The sequence below is a fragment of the Ornithodoros turicata genome, chromosome 1 (genome assembly GCF_037126465.1).
Source record: "Ornithodoros turicata isolate Travis chromosome 1, ASM3712646v1, whole genome shotgun sequence".
In the NCBI taxonomy this organism is placed as follows: domain Eukaryota; kingdom Metazoa; phylum Arthropoda; class Arachnida; order Ixodida; family Argasidae; genus Ornithodoros; species Ornithodoros turicata.
The window spans coordinates 224,545,851-224,559,418 of NC_088201.1; the positions used below are offsets into that span (position 1 = coordinate 224,545,851).

Sequence of the window (13,568 nt, forward strand, 5' to 3'; positions counted from 1 at the left end):
AATTCGATGTTTTTGGTGTTTCATGAAAAAAAAACACGAAAGAATGTTGAGAAACTTTTTGGGCGTTTCCTTCTTGGAAGGCATCTCCCAGTGCATATCACATTAACTTTAGAATTCCATATTCCTCGCGGTCACCACCTTTCTTCAACCTTGTCCTTCAGCGTCTACGAAGTATTAGGGCAATTTCTACTATGTCACGAAATTACCTAACACCTTCGAAGAAGGTAGAATGAGGAACCTTAGGAGAAGTAGGCGGACGTGTTACGAACTGGTCTACTGCGGCTGGTAGAGTTATTCCCATTTTTTCATGCTGCTAGTCTTACAATCTGTCCTCTCATCCATACAGAAGAAAGAATCATGAGGATCTTAGCCCTTGGTCTCGCGCTGGTCATCGTGACTGTTCTTGCAGGTACGTGTCAGGTTGTGATATATGTCTCGTCCGCAAAGACGTTTTGGAATATCTGATAAAAATTTCGCTGCGAGATGCAGATAACGGAGTCGCGTATGTTCTTCCGTCCTCACCAAGAAAGAAGTAAAAATGAAAACGGAATGGTACTACTTACCTAGTAGCAGGGGGCCGCGGATGATTTTCGAGGTCTTTAACATTCGAACATTCGAAATGTTGAAATCTAACATTCCGTATCAGCGTATTATCCGCTCTTCCAGCACCCGCAGAGTAGACACCACATCTGCGATCGCTGTGCCCGTACGAAAAAAAAAAATAAATAAAAAATGCATACGACGGGAATGTCGCGTGACAAACACTTCTGCGTCTCAGCTCACAGATGAATAGAGAATTCGGGTGATCGTTTAATGACAACGCGGCTTAGAGTTCGGAAATTGCTAGGTCGGCGCCCGAACTGGATCACGTGACCGTTGCCACCCGAGCATGAGTGCCAGGAACCTAGCGGTTTTAATCACTTGGATCAGGCTTGGCTCCGCGGCTGCTTGTCTTGAGGTTTCGTCCTCTGCTACACCACTTCAACTTCGACGTGCGGGACAATGAGCACAAGCCACCGTTGCAGCGCGGAAGTAACGACACCGGATAAAACTGGGCGACCCGCTGATCGATAGTTTCGACACCGGGCGAGCTGGCTAATTACTGACGCTAGAAAAGCGCTTCGCGAACATACGAGATGGCTTCGATTTTGCTAAGCGAACATGAGTGTTCAGGATATGTAAAAACGAAAAAGAAAGAAACGTTGCCAAGAAATGACCAACCGAATTCGATGCCAGGTGTTCTTTGACGGTCATTCTCCTTTGAGCGAGAAGCCTCAGGGGACGATAGAGTTGATGACACCGTCTGGACAGGTGTTGGCCTACCGGTGAATAATCCAAGAGCAACTTACCGCGCATTATGGGTGATGCGGCAACGCATGATGGATACTGGGAATGAACTGGAAAGCTGCAGATATAGTATGACGCTTTAGGTTGTTGGTCTTTTCTCTGGCAGCACTTCCTGCTTCGTACGGTGAGCCCTTTGGTGACGACCATTACGGGTAAGCATTTCCATCAACATTGTGCGCTGTCTCTCGCTATCTTCACGTGATCTATAGATATCGAAATGACCGCATTTAAACGTGTAAACATTTGTTTTCAGATATTATGCCAGAAGCGGTCCTCTAGGTTACGGTCGTTCGGGTACGTACCTTCCTTCGTTCCTCCCGCGGATGGCAAAGATTGCATTTCTTTTGCGACATATATTGCCGTCACGTGACTCAGGACTATCGTGTTGAAGAATCGTGGAGGAAAAAGGCAGGAGCGGCCGTTTCCCACAGATGCTCGTGGGGACCCCTCTCTGGGTCGCCTGAATCGTAGTTAATTCAGTGGCACCTTTTATACGAGTATTCTTCTATGTTTACCTCCGGACAACACCAGTTTCGCCCGGACCTATGCCCGTATCTCTTTCCATCCACAGAGGCCGCCACGTCATTTCTGTATTTGTGTCACGTGTGTGATAACGTGATGCACAACACTATCCCACAATCCCACGCGCCTTGTGCCTACGCCGGCCCTCCATGTCTCCATAGAAAACCATGCCAAGGGACGCTGCCGTGTTCTGTTTCTCGATGTGAAAAATAAAATTGGCCATCTAAATGACATGATAATCCCACCACGCGGGGCAGGGTCCAATAGACATTGAAACCAAAGGCCATTCAACATCAATGCAGCGCCGGCTAGCGATGTGTCAACTTTTCAAATAACCCAGTACTCCCTGAGGGACTGACAAGTTCCTCCCTTGGCGGTCCTTAGTGGCCCCATTTGAAGACTGTCTTGTGAGAGGGGCATTAGCTGTCCAGCGACGTACTTTTTTTTCAATTCATCTGTGTCCTTGTTGAGGTGCAACGTCAGACCAATCAGATCAATACATACCGGAACCAGGAGATAAATTAGGCCCGTTACGAAAACGTCTGTATCGTCGCGCCTTAATAATTCCGTAGCTAGTAACACCGCAGACGTAAGTGCGATGTCGTTCCATAGCGTATAAAGTTAGCTCGCTAACGACTATTAGTTAGCCGTCGTCGCGGCCGAGCAGGGGTGACGGGGTTTCCGAGTCGAGTTAAATAATCAAGACCTGCGCTCCAGCAACTTTCCGTTCAATGTAACTCGCGACCCAGATAATGCACTACGGTGATTCGGGTGTCTTTGTCTAGATCCAGTCGAGGTCACTCTGCTTTAAGTAATGAAAACTGGACTTTGTACAAGATTTGTTCGTTAAAAACTGAAAGGAAGTGTGCAAAAAAATTAAATTTTAATCGTTCAAAATGACGGCCAGGCGGTAGCACAGATTGTGCATACCATTGGAAATAGTAGCTCTGGGCCACACGGCGCTGCTCCAATGTCCGGTGCCGAGCAAGCGAGAGGGTTTCGGGAGCCTCAAAAAGTTGACGCGGCTCGCGCGCTGAAAGAGCACGAGCATATTTGTCGCCGCTGTCTCAGAGCCGATGGAGGTAGAGAGACAGGGCGACGTGGGTTGTTGAGGCTGTAAAATGGAGGTGGTATATGTGGGACCGGGAAACCACCAACCCCTAAGGGGTTTACATCGAGTGTGCGCCGACAGAGCCTCGCACGATATTTTTGCATTCTTGTTTTTCTAGGAATTCTAGGATTTTTTTCTTCTTTACGTCGGTATTGATGTGACCCACATCAGCAGGAGGCCGATATGTGTGAATGCTGCTCTCATAACATCTACATTTTCCGGACAACCTCAATTGAACGTTTCATTCTAGAGCAATAATCGCCTCCTGTGCATGGCTGCATAATTTGAGGGACCAGTGAGACCAAATCGAGATGTGCTCCTCAGGCTTGCTCACTACATGGTTGATATATTTCAGTGAATTAATGTATGACATGTTCACTACGCAGTATCGGCACAGGATCTCCAGTCACGAGGCATCCTCGACGTTGCTAAAACAATATGCGGACTCGTCGTTAAACTCGGTGGATAAATCTACGAAAGCCAAAGGCACTGGTCGTACGAAGATGAAGAAAACACAACAAGGGGTGGTGGAATTGACAAGAAAAACTGAGACAATAAATATCAACTGGACGGGTCGAGTGTTCCGTCACATTACTTTGCCCGCTTCACATAAGGGAAGTACGGTTTTCCAGCTCAGCCTACATCGTGGATCACGCGGAACTTCAACTTTTAACTCACCGTAATACGTGTCCCGCTCAACGTAATATTGCTAACCTGCTAACGGACAATCGTTAATGAGCATTGAAATCGATGGGGATTGAACATACGCGTAGCGAAACCTGGCGTGTAACGTGTCGACCTCGCAAAGAGCATTGGATGCAATGCTTCCTAACAGGTTGACACGCTACACGCTTGGTGACGCTAGCCACGTGTACAATCTCCGTTGATCTCAATCGTCATTGAAGACTGTCCGTTTGAGAGACTTATTAAGCATGTTTCATACTACTGCATTCTGCTGCATGCGGATGCGTGGGGGCGCTGGTTACCGTGGCAACAGATACGTGCGCGACCTTCTGCAGCAGAACGCAAAGAGTTCACCTGAGCTCAACTTTCTCCGACGTACGCAGCAGCCCGCAAGCGGAGAACGAATCGGGAGGCCGCCTTCCGAGCGTGCGCAGTAGGTTTCTCTCTGCGGGACTGTTGTCAACATGGTGGCCACCGGAGTGGAAGGCGTTGAAAATCCCGCTCGGCGCTCATTGCCTTATGGTTTGGTGACGCACGCATTCGGGCGCTGGTGTCTGAACAGCGCAACGGATTGGTTACAACGCACGCATACTCACGCAGCAGAACGCACTAGTGTGAACCATGCTTAAGTATCGATAGGTAACTGGAACGGCGCCGTAGCTAGGTAGTTTCGGATGTTCAACCCCCGGAAATCGGGGGGTTGAACACCCTACCCTCCTCCTTGGCGGACAAGGAGGAATGTCTTCCTCATTATACGTTCATCCACGACCTACTCTATACCAGAGACCTGGACAAATGACAATCGCCTATGGGAGAGCTGGGTCGTGGGTTAGTTGCGCTAGTGGCCGCTTCAAGCGTCACATAGCATTATTGGGAAGAGGAAATGACATGCGCACTACTATCATCATTGTCATCGTCGTTCGTCTGCTACACACGGTAGGTCACCATACACAGGGCTACACAGGCTGTTGCTATGCACGCGCTACCCTCTTCCGTACCTCTTCGTCGTTGTCGAAACAGCGTGGTGGTGGTGGTGGTGGTGGTGGTGGTGGTGGGTGATGAAAGGGCTCGCCGTTGTCGAAACAGCCCACCATAACTTGCCACGGCTTCGGCTAATGACGTGGTAACGAATATTTTTAATTTATTTAGTTATTCTTGTACCTCAAGGGCCCAGGGGCATTACATGAGGGGTGGACAAAAAAGTGGCCAGTTCAGAAAGTGGTACAAAATCAATCTATAACAACACTCGCGAGCTACAATTATAGCGCAAACTTAAAAATTATACAATGTTAAGGTTACACATACTGTTATATAACATGTTCGAAAGCAATGGGGGAAAGAGAGACTGAAAAGAGAAACTTTCCAAAAAGATATTCACTGAAAATATGTACAGAGTTCGTCCCGGAAAGCACTCGGAATAACAATGTCTACAATGCGCTGTGGAAGACCATTCCAATCTGATACTGCAGATGGAACAAAAGAATGAAGAAAACCCCGTGCGCATCTAGACACCTTGCTCTACTTTAACGGTGCCAATCCTATGATGCCTTCGGCGCAAAAAGAAGTGGGCTATTGTCGTAAGCACTGCAGGCCATCCTTCTGTAGGGTCTCATCCGTGCGGAACGTCTTTTCCCCCAAGGTGCAAGGGACCAAACAAATGGTAACCGCCAGAGTTCGAGGTAACTCGTTACAAGTAACGCGTTATTGTAACTACGTTCCTTTTTTTTTCGTAACTTGTAACTTGTTACTTTTGCGCTCTGGTAGCTTTCAGAGGAACTCGTTTCTTTTTAAGGTAACTTTGCCAAAGTAACTTAAACGAAGATCCAAGTTACTTTCAATTCGCTTTTCACTCACGTCCACATATTTTCATGCGTTCTTTCCGTTTTCTTCGTGGGATTTTATGCCATAAAACGATGCAATCAATGACAGTATTATATTCATGAAGTAAGAACCGCTGCCATTGAAATGAAGCTGAACCATTGTGCGCCCACGGTAGAGTAAGATGCAAAGCGTTTGAATTGTTGGACATAAACGAAAACTGAAAACGATCTAAGCCTGTTGCACTCCTCCGCAGGCAACTCAAGGTCCAACTCAACTGCTGACGCGCACTGCAACTGTGTAGTGCTGTGTAGTGCGAAGTAACTCGAAAGTAACTCGTTTCTTTTTTTTAAGAAACTCCGTAACTGCGAGTTACATTTCAAGCTGAAGAACTTCGTTATTAACCTGGTAACATTTCTCACACGGTAACTTCACTGGCGACGAGTTCTTTTCGACGGGTAACTTCTCGATCTATGGTAATCGCTCGGGGCTAAATTTGGGCGCATCGGGAAAAACCTCCAGCGCATTTCGACCAGGGTTGCTCCCGTCAACTTCGTCGTTTGAGGCTGGACATTGTCACCAAGAAGAATAATTCCTCGCGGAGAACATCCTCGGCATTGTCTTGTAATGAATTGTCTTGTGATGTGCGAATTGCGTTTCGCACGGCACCCCATATCAACGTGCAGTACTGGGCATTAATCGTGGCCTCTTGTTCTAAGAAGTCGGCATAGATGACATCCCGTATGTCCCAGAAGACTGTTCGCATGGGCTTCCCAGCAGACGGCCGCACCTTGCCGTTCTTTTGCGGCGGGGAATCCATATGTCGCCGTTCCATGGTGCTTGTTTGTGTCTCTGGGATGGAATGAGCCAACCAGGTTTCATCGGATGTGATGATTAAAAAAATTCGCCTCCGTCGGATTGGAACCGGTTCAGCAGCTGCTCAGAGACTGCCATGCGCGCTCCCCTCAAGCCAGGTGTCGGGGAAGCCATCTTGCACAGACTTCGCGGCATAGTAGGTGCTCGTGAATGATTGTGACCACACTGCCGAACTGCTACTCGCCTGTTCTCGAGGTTTCCCTGCTCAACGCCTGCGATGTTCACTGGCGTGACTGGTGTCGGACGAACGTGCCCATGTGGTCCATTCGTCACCGTATCCCGTCCTCCGCCAAACTGTCTTCACCATTCGCACACTCTTTCCCATGGTATCGTTTGTTCCCCATACTGTACCTGTAATCGTTGCAAAATCTCAGCTGGTTTGACGTTCGTTCTCCCTCGCAAGGAACTTGGTTATGCGTCGCTGTCCCACAGCTACAGACACCATGCTCGACGCCATGATAGCTGCCGCTGCTGCACGTGCCACTGGCACGAGAGGGATTGCATTTCGTCCTCCGAAAGTTTCATTCAATTAGACTTACTCACTGACTTAACGTTACGTGTAAGCGCCGTGTTTTCCTTATTTTTTGGAACAGGAATACGATAGTATGCAACGATATATAGTACGATATAGTACGATATGTAACGATATAGTACCATATATACGATATATAGTATAGGAACTACAACGAGATATCGCCAGTCATTGCACTCGTAACGTACCGCCGACTTTGCGTTAAATGTTTGCGCCGCAGGTGAAGCACTTCTGGCAAATGATAGAATTACCGTACCTTACACAGGTTGCCGAATGCGATCTAGTTCTTTTTCCACATTTAATAGGTTAACCTGTAGGTGTGTGAGCCACACTAAATGGAGAAATAATACGAGGGGTGTTCAAGTCAAACCGGGACTTTTCATTTTTCGCAAAAGTAAAATGAACTTACAAGCAAGAAATTAGTTTTATTTTTCGACGTAATCTCCAGCTGCACTAATGCACATGCCCCAGCGTTTCACGAGGGCTTGGATGCCAGCAGCGTAGATATCCTAAATCCTGAAGTCTTCTGTGAATTCCAGATGAGTTTACGCCATCATTGACGAGAAACTTCATGAAAATTCGCTGTTCGATGCGCGCGCTCACCTCGTTGTCGACCATCTTGTGCAGCACGTGTCTTCTGTTTTGCACAAACTTTGGACCACCACGTGGTGAACGCGGAGGCCTGTCGCGTGTCACAATGGCGAAAAAGAAGTAGCGCGAGCCATTTGTACACTCGGGAGACAGAAAGTCCCGGTTTGACTTGAACACCCCTCGTATTATTCGGGAGTCAGTGCATGACAACATGCTCTTTGCACACTTGCTTGGTGGCGGTACACATGCGATTAACTGTAAAGCAATGGACTGTTTGCAGCCTTTGACATGTTTGGGACAAGTTACACGATATTTTTTAATGTGAATGTAATTTAAGGCTAGCTGGTGGATGAACTCCATAATGTAAAAGCATGAGGCTGGGCAAAAAGAGGGACGACACACAACACACGACTCAAGTCTGTTGAGCCGCGTGTTCGTGTCGTCCCTCTGTGTGGCCGGTCTCAGGCTTTTACATTATGGAGTTCATAACGGAAGCAATCTTACACCGCTAGACTCTTCTTGGGGAACTCATGCGGCCTGAAAAAAAAAGCGTACAAACCGTAGTTTTCCATAGTATCAAACGCTTACGGCAAGAGAAGCCGTCGTGTGGCTGGAAGAATGCAAGGAAGGGGTACACCACAACAGTAACCCCTAATTCCTGAGAGACCTAAGCTTTGGTGCAGTATACACCGACAGCACGCAGAGGGATGTCTACTCTTGTTGGAGGCGTTGGCCCTAGCGGAAACATGACCAAACATTATGCCATTAATTTGATCGTTTTTCTACCTGGTAGCTATAGTTATTGATGACACGATGAGTGGTCGCTTTTGATGGCAGTTGCGCCAGTTGACTACAGGGAAAGTAGGTTAAAAGTTTAAGGTTGGGGTTCGCGGATATAACGAACACAATACCATTAGAGCAGTAAAACAGTATTGTGTCCAAAAAACTCTGACAGGAAGATTGTAAATGCACATTGCGTTATGTGCACTAAATTATGTCTTAAATGCGCATCATCTCAAGTTCAAGGTCAAAGTGATCTAATATATCTTGGCTGTAAGTAGTGGTATACTTTATGCTGCTTGCTGGCTATTCAGACACATATTCGGCAACGAGATGTCTACACTAAGGTGTTCCCTAGATACGGGTACTGTAGCGGAAGGGTAGCGGATGGTATTTACGCTACCTTTATTTGGGAGTGGGTGCGGAACCGCGGTACTTCTTCAAATTTGTAGCAACGCTAGTCTTGCGCTTTCTTTTTGTGGAGTAGGGTATTCAGTCACTTCGTTCATAGTTTGCTTTCATAGTTTTGCTCACAGGTGGGACAAGCGCTTGTTTTCTTTAATATATTAAGTTCTGCATTCCTTGCAAGTGCATGATGTCACAATATCATCACCACTGGTGGGGCCACCTGATGAGTCATTCCGGGAATCTCAAGACAACAGTTTTCAATGGCAGGTAGCCTGCTGATACAAGTTCGCATATACTAAATACTCTTCTAATTTGTAGTGATGTGCCTAGAAGTGTAGACCAGAGGAAGTATGTCAAATTCAGAGCTCCACTATTTTAACTGTTCGAGAAATATAGTACTTCCGGTGCATCGCGCAATGTCGGCACATATGTCAGCGGCACAGTTATCACAGCAAAAGCCGAGCGCGTGACTGAACACAATTTACCTTGGGCGAGCCAGCGAGAGATGAACAACATGGCTGCAAGGAACATTGTGCTGTCTGGCGCAATCATTTTCAGTAGGGTCAGTGCAGTCAAGGTGTGTATTCATAGCCTGTTATGTTTGCACAGATTCAAACCACACCTTCTAGTATTTGCTGTTGACCAGGTTCTCTGGTTACTCGAGTCGATCAATATTCAAGTGTCAAGTCAATTAAAATTCAATATCCACATCACGTACAACATCTACCAGAAAAGTTGCAGATTCCCTCTCGCGACACAGGTGGGATTATCAGAACTCATGTGATATCTGATAGGCGAGATGATAGCCTGTGCCCTCGTAGACCTTATGAACTGGAACGGGTATGTAGCAAACACCTGTGCACTGAAAAGGAAAAAAAAAAAGCATGCACACATTGCGCTACTGGTTGGTGGGAGGTAAAGCACTTGAAAATTGATATGGACACAGTATAGAGCTGTTCTCCTCCCTTCCTTGTTTGTTTACTGCTGTCACTCATTCGTAAACACAGTGATCAATAAAGCAATATTTATAAGCTTTCATGTCTGTAGAATGTATTTTACTGTGTAGTGGCTGACTGGTTACTCCAGGAGGGTATATGGCAGACCTCGATTGTGCATGAAAGGGATACTGTTGTGATCTTCCAGTGTTCACTACCAAACCATCCAGTGTACCTCTATCAAGACAGGAGACATTCAATGCTGCCCACAAACACCTGAAAGAAAATGAAAACTTCACCTGAGTGAAATACAATAAACATACACATTGTCAGTCAGCACCTACTGCATCACACGTCAAAAAGGCAAAAATTTTTGTATGCTTCAGAATGAAAGTTTTCCCTTATGGTATGTACAGCACATGCTTTGAGGACGTTTCTGCACTGCTTTCCTAGTGGTCCCTAGAGCCACCTTGTAAACTGTTTGTAGGCGACGTACTCAAACTTCCTGCATGTACCATGGGCAGCGTAAAATTATGATATGTAACTTTACTGATAATAAACTGGAGGATCACGTTAATGAACTCACTTGTGCACTTCGCTGTTCCTGAGAAGGACGTAGTCGTCGCTTTGTCTCACGTAGCAGTAGGACACCTTGAGCACCTCAGTGTGCAGGCACAGTGTTTCAAAGCACTGATTTCTTGTAATGCAACCGGTGCGCTACTTCAGTAACGCCTCATTTCGCGGCAACAAAGGCATTCCTCTGCCGTCGGCATCGGCACGCATTTGACGCAAGTGCACCTGAACTAAAGGAGCAATACCACATTTCCGCTGTGCGGCTCAACATTTTCATTACACATAAAGACGGTTTCCCACGAGAACAGGCGACAGCGATGGCGGCAATTCATCCTCCGTCGACGATTCTGCAGATGACATCGTGTCGTGCTGTGTCTCCGGCGTGCCCTCGTAAGAACAAAAGCTTTGCCGGGGTGACTGCTCGACTGTCCGAAGCTAGAGGGCACTCAGGTTTGGTAAATTCCACACTGCGCGGCGCGTAACCCAAAACATTGCGGTTTCGCCACAGACCCGGACGCGGATGAGAAACGCGAGACCACCCATAGCCGATACGAGCCGACCCAGTGTTCTTGCTTACGGAGTACTCAGCCTTGCGTTCGAATTCAATCTTTGAAATTCGATTACTCAAAGAAAAACGGGATTCCAAAAGGAATATTTCGTAACTGAGATGTGCTGTTCCTAGGCTTTCATAAAATCATAATGTTAACCCTGCTTGCAATTCACTTTACAGTTCCTTTAAGAACATCGCTAATAAGTTCGGTAGTATATAGGTGGTATTTCGTGGCAACAGTAATATTTTTCTCTCATTCTGACCGTCAAGAAGACTCGCGATAAACCTCAGTGCATCATGAAACACAAGAAAACCTGAATCGATTGTGTGTCTGAATGTCTGTATGACATTCGTTTGAAATGCGGTTGTTCCTACATCGCGCCAAGTGTTCGCCACGCGCTTACGTGAACATCGCTACAGCTGTGAGGTGACACAGGGGACACTATGGGACCACACGAGATCCTGTGGGTGCAAAGGCAGATTCGATTGTGTGCAGATAAAAGGGAAACACAAGGATGAAAGAGAAATACTTGAAGCACTTTTGATAAAATAATTCGGAAATGTGTCTAAGTTGCTCAGTTGCTTTGTGTGAAAAGCAACTGGATTTTCTTCGTTTTTATAAACAGTAGGCGTGTGCTCTGAATAAACTCTTGTTGCAAGTGCGCTTCTGTGTTGTGTGTTACGTCAGCCCGTCAGTTTCCTCCTGTGTTTTAGCGCCTTTACTTCAGTTATGCAGTACCAACAGGGCCAACGCTTTGTCGTTTTCTCATTGGCATGCCTCCGTGTCGTCACGCAAACTGTTCGGTTAGAACGACACGGTCACCACCACCGCGATAAAATGCTCCATGCGATCGCTATAAGCACACATATACTGCACGTCGCATGTTACTGCGAACATAGGACATAATGATAGGACAATTCTACGCTAGCGATTTGTTTAACTCGTTTATTTACGTCAGCGTCTTCAAAAGAGGGTCAGTTGTACTAATTCACCCGAGGATTTTTCGAAAGTACAGTACAAGATGTCGTCCCACATCCAGGTTTGGAACCGCGTCAGTGAAGCACCGCTGAAATGAAAGACAGTCATTTCATGAGATGCGTTACCGCAATATGGAATCCGTACTGCTTGTAAAGGCGTTGCAGGAATTCGTTCCAGACTCGCAATCAAGACAACCGTGACATTTCGATATTGGAGTTAATTACGCGGCTCCTCCATTACAGTGCGTGCTAAAACAATAGATGTACATCGTACGAGTAGATGAAGGCGATCAGAAGAACAAGGGCAGACAACCACACGGGCCGCAGCCGCATTTCCCCTCCCCGACGTCACCCATACGTCTTCCTACTTGCGAATTACGTACCATGTGGATTCTAAGGATTTATAATGACCAGGGTAAATTATTGGAGCCAGAGTCGGCGAAAAGCGGAGTAGGGACTTCGTAGATCAAGAAATACACAGCCCGTGGAATCGTACCTACGAACCTATGAACTGTCTCTTTGAATCGTGTGGACACTGACCAGTAGTTTATCCAGAAGCGCAAGCTCGGAGGTGGGGGGTTGGAAACACTTGGGTCTGCAGGCACTGAAACTGTATCTCAAGGTAAAGTTGGCTTCCCTCATGTATAGCAGAGGCAGGCACAAAAAGAAGTGTCAAGTCCGAGATTGCCGTAGAACGTCCAAAGTTTCGCGAAGTCGATGAGGCTACACCAAAACGCGGCCCACAACGCGACAGCTTGTACGTATTAAAGACACTGTAGCATCAATTCCCAGTGAATTTCGAAACTATAGTGTGATTTCATTTATCCTGGACCACTCATCGCAGTAGCGAAAATCCCACGCGAATAGTGGCCTAGTTTGACTATTAGTCGACGGGATACATGACAAGAACAGACGCCGGATGTTGAGAGTATTCCAGAATTCCCTCTCTTGTAAAACGAGAAAGCGTCACAGCCGGAGAACCAATGAGGGCACGATCTTGAGAAGGAATGCCGCGGCCGTCTCATACAGTTATGGTACGTCCAGACGGCGCGTCCCCTCCTCTGAGCGCCGTGTTCCACTGCTCTGCTTAAGCCTGGTCCGCACCGTCCGTCAGCGTCTCTGTGTGTCGGACGCATGGGTTTCCAATTCTCTATTTGTTGCTTATTATGCGATCCCCCGTAGGTTCGAGAGTCCTGCTCGCGTCCGACACAAAACGAAGGGTGAGCTATCGAACGTAAATTAAATTTAGCAAACACACAATACTCATGCGACGAATTGCTTGAAGTGTTAACTCTCAAGCAATCCGAAGTCTATGTTTTTTACTCCTCTTGGTTTGAGACATTCGGGTAGGACCTTCAAAAGTCAAAAGCAGTGCTACAGAATCGCGCTTTTCTGCCTTTTCCGCGGTAAATGCTCCAGGTATCATGGACAGACACCTTTTTGGAGGGAAATAAATTTTACTTAGGCACGCCTGGGATCGGCCCAGAAAGCAAAACAAATGCGTCACTGAATATTTGGAGAGTATTATTGGGTAATTGAACAAGGTAGTATTTCTCATCCCGATAGCTACCTACTGGGGCTGGCATAGGATGTACCTGAATAACTCTTCACGGACAATCCGCGAGTGTCACCCTCAGGACATTCTGGGAATACACATCGAAGGACGAGGACACGACGCACGCAACGCAACGTAAGCGCAACGAAAGCGCTGATTGTAAGATTCAATTTTAGACATTCTGCTGCTAATTCAATTCAAGTATTTCACGCGGTTACTCTGGACATCATAAGTTCTGTTTAGCTTTGGATTGGTTCCGCTATGGCGCTGTCACTGAACACTCTTTACTTCATTGCCTGAATGTCAAC

At 46.8% G+C, this 13,568-nt stretch overlaps 1 long non-coding RNA gene across 1 annotated transcript; it reads left to right on the forward strand.

The window, feature by feature from the left end:
* The first annotated feature begins 325 nt into the window (after positions 1-325).
* On the forward strand, positions 326-3,553 carry LOC135377079 (uncharacterized). The gene is made up of 4 exons (XR_010418011.1): positions 326-409; positions 1,454-1,499; positions 1,601-1,641; positions 3,367-3,553. It is a non-coding gene; the product is annotated as an uncharacterized LOC135377079 (long non-coding RNA).
* Positions 3,554-13,568: the final 10,015 nt, after the last annotated feature.